The sequence below is a fragment of the Monodon monoceros genome, unplaced genomic scaffold, assembly GCF_005190385.1.
Source record: "Monodon monoceros isolate NGI ecotype Baffin Bay Population unplaced genomic scaffold, NGI_Narwhal_1 Super_Scaffold_22, whole genome shotgun sequence".
NCBI classification, from domain to species: Eukaryota; Metazoa; Chordata; class Mammalia; order Artiodactyla; family Monodontidae; genus Monodon; species Monodon monoceros.
The window spans coordinates 67,808,683-67,821,171 of NW_021703779.1; the positions used below are offsets into that span (position 1 = coordinate 67,808,683).

General features: G+C 37.5%; 1 pseudogene; it reads right to left on the reverse strand.

The window, feature by feature from the left end:
• Positions 1-7,005: 7,005 nt before the first annotated feature.
• On the reverse strand, positions 7,006-7,955 carry LOC114906348 (annotated as a pseudogene).
• Between the last annotated feature and the right edge of the window lie 4,534 nt (positions 7,956-12,489).

Consider the following 12,489-nt stretch of genomic DNA (forward strand, 5'->3'; position numbering starts at 1 on the left):
AAGGTTTCTGGGGCTTCATTGATCTAAGGAATTTTATTCTTCAACAGTTATGAAAAATTCTCAGCCATTATGTTTTTATATATTGAATATTTCACTTTTCCCATTCTCACTTTAATCTCCTTCTAGAATTTGGATTAGATATATGTTAGACTGTCTCACTCTATCCTCCATGTCTTTTCACTTCTCTTTTATATTTTCCACTTTTGTATCTGTGGATTTTATTTGAGATAATTTCTTAGGAAGTATTTTTCAGTTCACTAATTCTCCTTTAGATGTGCCTAAAATGTTGTTTAATCCACTGGTTAAATTTCAGTGTTTATATTTTTTATTTCTAGATATTGTGTTTTGTTCCTTTTCAACTTAGTTTGGTCATTCCTCAGTCGTATTTGCAAGTGTTCCTTTTATCTATTTAATATTTTAATCATACTTTTTATATTCTGACCTAGTCAATACTAAATCTAAAATCATTATTGTTGTGTCTGTTATCCTTTTTTTTCAGCTGGCTCTCACTTATGGTACCTCATTTATTTGTTTGTTTTGAAATATGTTACATATTTTCTTTGGAATTTCATTTTTGGAAATTCTGTGTGACCTTGAGTAAAAATGTGTTATTCCTGAAAGCTTTGCATTTTATTCTGATGGGGACACTACCCATCTGAGACAACTTTAAATTCTACACTAGAGACTTTTATAACCACAAAGGTACTGTAAATTTTTAAGAAACACATGTGAGGGATGGTTATCTTTATGAATTCTGAGGGACTATTTAGTTGTATGTATTTTATAATTTCCATTATGATATTTTCTTAAACCTGAATTATTTAGTAATGGATATTTTTTAGTATCCTAAGGAAAGTAATGGCTGCTTTTTAACTGATAGCTACTGTAGGTAGAGAATGTGTTCTGTATGATATAATGTAATTGTAATTATTTTTAATGCTTAAAACACAATAAATTTCCATAAACTGAACATAACTATGTAACAAGCACCTAAATAAGGAAACAGAACACTGCTAAGCATCCCAGAAGCACCATTTGTTCTCCCTTCCAACAAGAAAACTGCTATCCTGACTCCATGTATTATATATGTGAAAATGATTATTTTATCTAAGTACAACATGCTTTCAGAAAAAGTGCATAAATCATGATTGCTTAGTTTAATGTATTTTCACCAAGTAAATACTCTCACAAGACAACTACCCACATCATGAAATAAAAATTTTCAAATCTTTATTCTGTAGAACTTGAACCTACACAAAGCTGTATGTCAATTATATTAGCAAAACTGGAAGAAAATAAAAATTAAAAAGATGTAGGAATTTTAGGAAATAATCAGATAAGTGTACATTTGCATTCATCCCCTGTTTGACTAATGTGTTTAACAAAATTTATTTCATTAAATAAATTGTAAAGCAACTATATTCCAAAGGAAAAAAAAGAATATTCATAAAGACATTTTTCATAGTAGTAAAATACTCAAAGCCATTCAAATAAATTAATACATTGCATTACTGTTATAAAAAGAAATACTCTATAGAAATGAAAACAAAAAACTAAAGCTATATTCAAAAGTGTGGATGAATCTCACAAACATAATATTAAGCAAAAGAAGGCAAACATAAAACAGTACATACTGCATGCTTCTATGTACGTAAAATTCACAATCCATAAAAAAAATAAAATGAGGCTAGAAATCAGGAAAGTGGTTTTCTTTGACAAAGTGGGAGATTAGTAACAAGGAGGGGCAGAAGGGAGTATAGTTGTTTTACATTGCTGTGTCAGTTTCTGCTGTACAGCAAAGTGAATCAGCTATACTTATACATATATCCCCTCTTTTCTAGATTTCCTTCCCACTTAGGTCCACATGGAGCACTGAGTAGAGTTCCGTGTGCTATATGGTAGGTTCTCATTAGTTTATTTTATACACAGTAGTGTATATATGTCAAACCTAATCTCCAAATTCATCCCACCCCCCCTTTCCACCTTGGTATCCATACGTTTGTTCACTATGTCTGTGTCTGTATTTCTGCTATGCAAATAAGATCATCTATAACATTTTCCAGATTGCACATATATGTGTTAATATACGATATTTCTTTTTCTCTTTCTGACTTCACTCTGTATGACAGTCTCTAGGTGCATCCACATCTCTGCAAAAGACACAATTTCTTTCCCTTTTATGACTAATATTCGATTCTATATATGTACCATATCATTATTGATTCCTCTGTTGATGGACATTTAGGCTGCCTCCAAGTCCTGGCTATTGTAAATAGTGCTGCAGTGAACACTGGGGTGCATATATCTTTTCTAAGTATGATTTTCTTTGGGTATATGCCTAGGAGTGGGATTGCTGGGTCATATGGCAGTTTATTTTCAGTTTTTTAAGGACCCCCCCATACGGTTCTCCATAGTGACTGTATCAATATACATTCCCACCTACAGTGGCAGAGGGTTCCCTTTTCTCCACACCCTCTCCAGCATTTATTGTTTGTAGATTTTTTGATGATGGCCATTCTGACTGGTGTGAGGTGATACCTCATTGTAGTTTTGATTTACATTTCTCTAATGATTAGTGATGTTGAGCATCCTTTCATGTGTTTGTTGGCCATCTGTATGTCTTCTTTGAGGAAATGTCTATTTAGGTCTTCTGCCCATTTTTTCATTAGGTTGTTTGTTTTTTTAATATTGAGCTGCATGAGCTGTTTGTATACTTTGGAGATTAATTCCTTGTCAGTTGCTTCATTTGCAAATATTTTCTCCTATTCTGAGGGGTGCTTTTTTACCTTGTTTATGGTTTCCTTGGGTGTGCAAAAGGTTTGAAATGTAATTAGGTTCCATTTGTTTATTCTTGTTTTTATTTTTCTACTCTAGGAGGTGGGTCAAAAAAGATCTTGATGGATTTATGTTAAAGAATGATCTACCTATGTTGTCCTCTAAGAGTTTTATAGTGTCTGGCCTTACATTTGGGTCTTAAATCCATTTTGAGTTTTTTTTTGTGTATGATGTTAGGGAGTGTTCTAATTTCATTCTTTTACCTGTAGCTCTCCAGTTTTTCCAGAATCGCTTATTGAAGAGACTGTCTTTTCTCCACTGTATATTCTTGCCTTCTTTGTCATAGATTAGGTGACCATAGGTGTGTGGGTTATCTCTGGGCTTTCTACCCTGTTCCATTGATCTATATTTCTGTTTTTGTGCTTGTGTCATACTGTCTTTATTACTGTAGCTTTGTGTTATAGTCTGAAGTCAGGAAGCCTGATTCCTCCAGCTCCATTTTTCTTTCTCAAGATTGCTTTGGCTCTTCAGGGTCTTTTGTGTTTCCATACAAATTGTAAATTTTTTTTCTGCTTCTGTGAAAACTGCCATTGGTAATTTGACAGGGATTGTAATGAATCTGTAGATTGCTTTGGGTAGTATAGTCATTTTCACAATATTGATTCTTCCAATCCAAGGACATGATATATCTCTGTTTGTGTCATCTTTAATTTCTTTCCTTAGTATCTTATAGTTTTCTGCATATAGGTCTTTTGCCACCTTAGGTAGGTTTATTCCCAGGTATTTTACTCTTTTTCTTGCAATGGTAAATGGGATTGTTTCCTTAATTTCTCTCTCTGATTTTTCATCATTATTGTATAGGAATGCAAGAGATTTTTGTGTATTAATTTTGTGTCCTGCAACTTTACTGCATTCAATTATTAGGTCTAGTAGTTTTCTGGTGGCATCTTTAGGATTTTTTATGTAGAGTATCATGTCATCTGCAAACAATGACAGCTTTATTTCTTCTTTTTCAATTTGGATTCCTTTTATTTAATTTTCTTTTCTGATTGCTGTGGCTAGGACTTCCAAAGCCATGTTGAATAATAGTGGTGAGAGTGGACAGCCTTGTCTTTTTCTTGATCTTAGAGGAAATGCTTTTCATTTTTCACCATTGAGAATGGCGTTTGCTGTGTGTTTGTCATATATGGGCTTTATTATGTTGAGATATGTTCCCTATGTGCCCACTTTCTAGAGGGTTTTTGTCAGAAATCGGTGTTGAATTTTGTCAAAAGCTTTTTTTGCATCTATTGAGATGATCATATGGTTTTTATTCTTTAATTTGTTAATATGGTGTATCATATTGATTGATTTGCGTATATTGAAGAATCCTTGAATCCCTGGGATAAATCCCACTTGATCATGATGTATGATCCTTTTAATGTGTTGTTGGGTTCTGTTTGCTAGTATTTTGTCCAGGATTTTTGTATCTATATTCATCAGTGATATTGGCTTTGAACTTTCTTTTTTTGTGATATCTCTGTCTGGTTTTGGAATCAGGGTGATGGTGGCCTCATAGAATGAGCTTGGGAGTGTTCCTTCTTCTGCAATTTTTTGGAAGAGTTTGGGAAGTTTAGGTGTCAGCCCTTCCCTAAATGTTCAACAGAGTTCTCCTGTGAAGCTATCTGGTCCTGGGCTTTTGTTTGTTGGAAGATTTTTAATCACAGTTTCAATTTCAGTGCTTGTGATTGGTCTGTTCATATTTTCTATTTCTTCCTGGTTCAGTATTGGAAGGATATACTTTTCAAAGAATTTGTCCATTTCTTCCAGGTTGGCCATTTTATTGACATAAGTTGCTTGTATTAGTCTCTTATGATCCTTTGTATTTCTTCAATGTCAGTTGTAACTTCGTTTTAATTTCTAATTTTGTTGACTTGAGTTCTCTTTTTTTCTTGATGAGTCTGGCTGAAGGTTGATGAATTTGTTTATCTTCTCAAATAGACAGCTTTTAGTTTCATTGATCTTTTCTATTGTTTTCTTAATTTCAATTTCATTTATTTCTGCTCTGATCTTTATGTTTTCTTTCCTTTACTAGGTTATTTTGTTGTTGTTCTTTCTCCATTTGCTGTAGGTGTATGGTTAGGTTGTTTATTTGAGATTTTTCTTGTTTCTTGAAGCAGTGTCATATTGTTATGAACTACCTTCTTAGACCTGCTTTTGTTGCATCCCATAGGTTTTTGCTCATGGTGTTTTCATTGTCATTTGTTACCAGGTATTTTTTGATTTCCTTTTTGATTTGGTCAGTGATATCTTGGTTATTTAGCAGCATACTGTTTAGCCTCCATGTGTTTGTGCTTTTTACATTTTTGTTCCTGTAATTGATTTCTAATCTCATAGTGTTGTGGTCAGAAAGATGCTTGCTATGATTTAAGTTTCATTAAATTTACCGAGGCTTGATTTGTGACCCAAGATGTGATCTGTCCTGGAGTATTTTCCATGTGTAGTTGAGAAGAAAGTGTATTCTGCTGCTTTTGGATGGAATGTCCTATAAATATCAGTTAATTCTATCTTGTCTTGTGTATAATTTAAGGCCTATGTTTCTTTATTAATTTTCTGTCTGTATGATCTATCCATTGGTATTAAGTGGAGAGTTAAAGTCCCCCAATATTACTGTGTTACTGTTGATTTTCCCTTTTATGGCTGTTAGCATTTGCCTTATGTATTTTTGGTGCATAAATATTTACAATTTTTATATCTTCTTCTTGTATTGATTCCTTGATCATTTTGTTGTGTCCTTTCTTGTATCTTTTAATAGTCTTTATTTTAAAGTCGATTTTTTCTGATATGAGTATTGCTACTCCAGCTTTCTTTTGATTTCCATTTGCATGGAATATCTTTTTCCATCCCCTCACTTTCAGTCTGTATGTGTCCCTAGGTCTGAAGTGGGTGTCTTTTAGACAGCATATATACAGGTCTTGTTTTGTATCCATTCAGCCAGTCTGTGTCATTTGGTTGGAGCATTTAATCCATTTACATTTAAGGTAATTATTGATATTTATGTTCCTATTACCATTTTCTTAATTGTTTTGAGTTTGTTTTTGTAGGTGTTTTTCTTCTCTTGTGTTTCCCGCCTAGAGAAGTTCCTTTAGTATTTGTTGAATGTTGGTTTGGTGGTGCTGAATTCTCTTAGGTTTTGCTTGTCTGTTTAGCTTTTGATTTCTCCATTGAATCTGAATGAGATCCTTGCTGGATAGAGTATTCTTGGTTTTAGTATTTTTACCTTTCATGACTTTAAATATATCCTGCCACTCCTTTCTGTCTTGCAGAGTTTCTGCTAAAAAATCAGCTGATAAGCTTCTGGGTATTTCACTGTATATCATTTGTTGCTTTTCCCTTGCTGCTTTTAATACATTTTCTTTGTATTTAATTTTTGTTAGCTTTATTAATATGTGTCTCAGAGTGTATCTCCTTGGGTTTATCCTGTATGGTATTCTCTGTACTTCCTGGAATTGGGTGATGATTTCCCCATGTTAGGGAAGTTTTCAACTATAATCTATTCAAATATTTTCTCAGACTCTTTCTCTTTCTCTTCTCCTCAGACCCTTATAATTCAAATGATTTTGTGTTTAATGTTGTCCCAGAAGTCTCTGAGACTGTCCTCGTGTCTTTCATTCTCTTTTTCTTTGTTCTGCTCCATGGTAGCTATATCCACCATTCTATCTTCCATCTCACTTATCCGTTCTTCTGCCTCAGTTATTCTGCTATTTGTTCCTTCTAGTGTATTTATCACTTCAGTTATTGTGTTGTTCATCACTAATTGTTTGTTCTTTATTTCTTCTAGGCCCTTGTTAAACATTTCATGTATCTTCTCAATCTGTGCCTCCATTCTATTTCTGAGATCTTAGGTCATCTTTAGTATCATTACTGTAAATTCTTTTTCAGGTAGATTGCCTATTTACTCTTCATTTATTTGGTCTTGTGGATTTTTAGCATGCTCCTTCATCTGCAACATATTTCTCTGTCATCTCATTTTGTCTAACTTACTGTGCTTGTGGTCTCCTTTCTGCAGGCTGCAGGGTTGTAGTTCCTTTTGCTTCTGTTTTCTGCCCCCTGGTGGATGATCATAAAGGGTGTCAAATGGCTTGATGGTTTTACAGTGCTCACTTATATATTATGAAGTATGTCCTTAACAAATCTGATGGTTTCTTTACAGAGTTCCTTTCTTCACCTTTTATTCAATGGATTAGCTGTTCAAGGTGGAGTGACAGGATGTCCTGAACTCAGTCTGCCATATTGGTTCTTAGCTTTCTTTTCAGATGACTTCAATATCTAAAATGAACACATCAAATTTTCATCCACACTTATCATTCCACCAGCATCATCAAACTTGCCAAAGTAATTTGGGGCTGAAAATATGGTTACCAATTATCACTTAGCAAGGATTTCATATCCATCTTCCACCACCTGACGAGCTTGACAAATGAAGTCTGAATCATGATGATTCAGAAATTTACCAATGACAATAGCTCTAAAGTGAAGGAAACACCACGACCATTTTCTTCCCAAACTTGTACTTCCTTGTCTGGTCAGACCACAACAAATCACAGAGCAAACCTGTGGGACTTCAGTGGGTCTCATAATTCTCCTAATCTTCTCCATAGATCGCAGGTCTGGTAACAGTCCTCCAAGACAACAGAAAATTTTCTCACCCACAATGGCAGCTGTAGGCAGACAGTTGAAGCAATCAGTTAAGGTCTTCCACAATTTAATATTAAACCTTCTTTTGCATTACTCATAGAATCTATAAATGAAATTGACTCTAGCACAGTCGTGGTTTCCTCTTACGAGAAAGAAATTCCCTTGATATTTGATTTTATAAGCCAATAGCAAACAAATGGTTTCCAAAGACTTCTTTCCTCTGTCTACATAATCTCCTAAGAAAAGATAGTTGGCTTCTGGGGTAAAGCATCTGTATTCAAATATTCACAGCAAATCTGTATACTGTCTATGAATACCTCCACAAATTTTCAGTGGCCCTTCCAATTCCAAAATAATAGGCTGGCTGAGAAAGTTCTCCCGAGATTTGATACATAAGCCCTGAACTTCTGCTTCAGTCATCTGCACAAAATTCCTGGACAACATCCTTACACCTCTAGCAGTCTGGTGATAAGACTGTCCACATTCAGTTCCCCATCTGCCATCTTGTTGGCACCAGGTGCTCCGTCCTGGGGAACAAGGTTTTCTCAGGTGCGAGGGCTGTGGCAACAGCTTGGCATTCCCTCATCTATGAGTCATGCAGCGTTTTGACCCCGGTTCCAAATCCTCCTTCCCCCATGCCCTCCCCCTCCCCCCTCCCCACCAAGTAGTGGAGGGCCCACACACTCAAAGGCACCCACAATAAAGAAAGAAAGAAAGAAAGAAAGAAGTGGAGCCTCCACAAACTGGGCCATGTCAGACCCAGCAGCCCTAAACATTCTTGTATATATCTTTTGGTACACAAATATACACAATGCTGTACATTCTATACACAATACTGTAGATGTGGAATTATTTAACCAAAGGAATGTGCTAATTTATACTTTGTACATGAGTGAAGGAGATTATTTGTCTCTCAGCACTGTCACCAGCACCTAGTGTCACGAATCATTTGCATTTTAGTATTTCAGGTGGGTTTGTTGTAGTTTTTCATTGTGGTTTTAATTTGCATCTCCCTGATGACTAATGAAGTTGATTATCTTTTTTTTTTTTTTGTGGTTCTCTGTCCTCTCACTGTTGCAGCCTCTCCCGCCATGGAGCACAGGCTCTGGATGTGCAGGCTCAGTGGCCATGGCTCACGGGCCCAGCTGCTCTGTGGCATGTGGGATCTTCCCATACTGGGGCATGAACCCATGTCCCCTGCATCAGCAGGCAGACTCTCAACCACTGCGTCACCAGGGAAGCCCTGATTATCTTTTTACATGCTTAATGGCTATATTGATATCCTCTTTTGTGAAGTGTTTGTTCAAATCTCTTACCCATTTTTCCATGGCTGTCTTTTTTATTTTTTTAATTTACTTGTAGGAATGTTACATATAGTAAGAATATGAGGTCTTTGTCATATATATGTATTACAAATATCTTCTCATGCTCTGTGACTTTCTTTTTGATATTTTAAGAGAGTCATTTGATGAAAAGGTCTTAATTTTAATCAAGTCTAATTTATCAATCTTTTCCTTTATAGTTAGTACTTTCTGTTCTAATTTAAGAATATTTTGTCTCTCTCAAAGTCTGTGAAGGCATTCTTCTATATTATTTTCTAAAAGCTGTATAATTTACCTTTCAAACTTAGGGCTATGATTCATTTCAAACTACTTTTTTTCTGAATAATGTCAGTATTCAATTTTCTGTACAGATTTCTAATTGATCTAGGATCATTTATTGAAAAGATCCATTTCTTCCCACTGCATTACATTTGCTGACTAAAACATTATTCACAATCTAAAAATTGAGGGTAATGTTTTAATCAGCAGGAATTTTTAGGGCTTCAAGCCCAGGAGGAAGCATATCAAGTAACCCTGACAGAATGGCTCCAAGGAGGCAGGGTGGGGCTGGGGGAGCTAGGATATATAGGAGTTTTGCAACAAAGGGCAGGTAGTAGGAACATCAAAATATTACTGTTAATTAAAGAAAGCCAGATATCCCAAGTTAAATAATTTAGCACCTTTTTAATGCTAAATACCAAAGGGAGGATGTATGGGAAGATGCAAGAGTTTGGGCTCACTGAAATCATTCCTTTGATATGCACCTCAGATATCTGGGGCCAATATCCTGTGTTTTCACATCCTGAGTTTTCTCAGGGCTCACCACAGGGCGTGGTTACAGTCTGATGGCTGTTAAATGACAGGTATTCTTTTCCTTCATGTGTTCCCTTAGGGCTCACCAGCTAACCATTGGCAGTGGCTGCAATCGCTGATGACTGTGACATCCTTTGTTTACTATGGCAGGCAACATTCCGTTTATCACATTCTCAAGTGGAGAATTTAAAGTTATCAGTGAGCATCCTTATGACAATTATTTTAAAATGTTCATTAATTAAATCTCCTCTCAGTTTCATTAATGTATTTTTCTGAGATCTTATCTTGTTCTTTTGTTTGAACCAAATTCCTCTGTTTCTCCAATTTTCTTGACATTCTGTGTTGATTTCTATGCATTGGATAAAACAGCCACCACTCCTAGTCTTGAAGGAGTGACCTTGGGTAAATGATGAAACATTATTCAACTTTGCCTTAGCTCTTGGTTGTCTCTCAAACCTTTGTGATTGTCCAAGCAACTTATTTTACTTTTAATATCTCCCAGTAGTTGTGGTTGTGACAATGTAACCAAGCAGGACCATATAGGGCCTTCCTGGGACAGGCCTTCCTGCATATCCTCTGCTTTAGCTCCTCTCTGAAGTACCTACATAGTATTTGATGCAAATTTCCTGAGTATTTTTGCAGATGTGAACCCCCCCACAAGGTAAGAACTACTTGATGGCCATGAACACATAGCCCCAGGCCTCTTGGAGCCTAAGGGCTGATAATGTTAATTCCTGTGACACCACCCTGCTGCCTCACCATCAGCCAATCAGAGAATTGTGCATAAGCTGATCATGTATCCTGTGACCCACCCCCCTCCTGGCCTTTAAAAATGCTTTGCCAAGGGCTTCCCTTGTGGTGCAGTGGTTGAGAGTCCACCTGCCAATGCAGGGGACACGGGTTTGTGCCCCGGTCCAGGAACATCCCACATGCCGTGGAGCGGCTAGGCCCGTGAGCCATGGCCACTGAACCTGTGCGTCCGGAGCCTGTGCTCCGCAATGGGAGAGGCCACAACAGTGAGAGGCCCACGTACCACAAAAAAAAAAAAAAAAAAAAAGCTTTGCCAAAACCCTTAGGGGAGCTCAAGGCTTTTCAGGGCATGAGCCACCTCATCTCCTTGCATGGCCTTGCAATAAACCTTTCTCTGCTCCAAACTCCGATGTTTCAATTTGTTTGGCCTCACAGTGCATCAGGCACACAAACTTGCATTAACAATTTTGGCGAAGCCAGCCTAGGTGTCCACAACTCTGGCAGGTCGATCCTGGTCTGGGGAAACCCCTTCCCTGAGCTGCCAGTGGCTGCTGGAGCCCATTTTGCTCTGGTGGTCTCAGAGGGACTGTCCCCAACAGGCGCTGGCCGCCCATGGCATGAGGTTGTTTGGAGCCAAGAAACGTCCAGAGCTGAGGTCCACATTCAGTGTCATTGTGTGAGTTGCTTCAGCTTATGCAGGCTGGGAATTCTCTCCACTCCGTTTGGACTTCTTCCCTTCTGGAAAGTGAGCTACTTGAGGGTAAGTTGCTCCAGTGTGAGCACCAGGAACATATTCCTTCAATTTGGGCTTTTCCTTTATGGGACAAGCCAATTTGTTTTGTTGGGGTACCCTGTTGCAGATGGGAATTGTTGTTGAACTCTACCTGATTTGGGAACTGGTTCATTTGTGAGAGCTGGGCTTGGTGGAGGCTTCCGTTTTGGAGTAAAAGGGGAATTCTGGACTACACCTCTTCTGACTTTCTGTCTGGGTGACCGTAGCTTAGTTGTTGTTTGTGTTTTTGTGTGTATCATTTTGGCATGAGCCACTCATGGTCCATTCTTTTTTGGGAACCAGGCCACTCTGGACCCTCCATCTGGGAATGGAGGTGGAATTTCTGGGCTATGCCTCATTTGATTCTTTGTTTGTAGGACCATGTATTTGTTGTTTGTATGTGTGTTAGTACTTTCATTGGCCAGCTGAGACGTCTTTGGTGAATAGTGGGACTTGTGTGTGATGAAACCAGAGTATCCTTCCCTATTGATTTGGTTTTGCCTGCAGTGGAGTGTTGATCAGGACTGTCTTCCTTTTGGGGGCTAGGGGGAACTGTGACCCTGAGAGACCAATTTGAATTGCTGTTTGCTTGATATTTGACCACACTGGCCATGAATAATTAAGTATGGATGATCAGAGCTCTGTTCCATCTTATAGTTTCCTGGGGTACTTCTGCAGACCTAAGAGATCTTTAGCTATGCTCCCTAAAAGAAAGAAAATGCCTCAATACTGCCTGAGATCTGGAGAGCAAAGGCCCCTAATGGCTTGGCTATTATATCAAAGTGGGTCTTTTGCAATTGCTTTTATCTTGAGGGTATGTGTGTGTATGTGAATGCTTATCTCAGTACCTGAGTCCAAGTCCCTTTTTCTCTTCCTGGTTTTGCTGAAAAAGGGGCATGCAAATGTGAGCGGATGATATGTATTATTGTATTTGTTTGTTTAGACTGAGGTGGATATTTGGGGACTGGGAAAAAGGAAGTTCCCTGAAAATAGCCTGGGAAGGCTGGGTTTTGCTTAAGTAGTTAGAAGAGGAATTTGCATTTCTCTTCCTGTGCCTTTGAGACATAAAAGATCTACCTGGGCTCTCTGAAGCTTATCTAATCAATCTGTGTTGCTTGGAACTGAAGAAAAAGGGGTTGCAGAAATAACATTCATAACTGCCTGGAATGTTCCCTCAGCCAAACTTTAATTCATAAGCTTTGTAAGGGTGTGAAGAAAATTACAGTATAACCTATTAATTATAAAAATGTGAAAGAGGTCCAACAGGGACAGGAGACTGTCTTCCAAAGGAAACTAAGGGAGGCTTTTAGGAAGTATACTAATGTGTATCCCTCCTCCCGCAAGGAACAGGCCCTTTTGACTATGCATTTCATAGCCCAG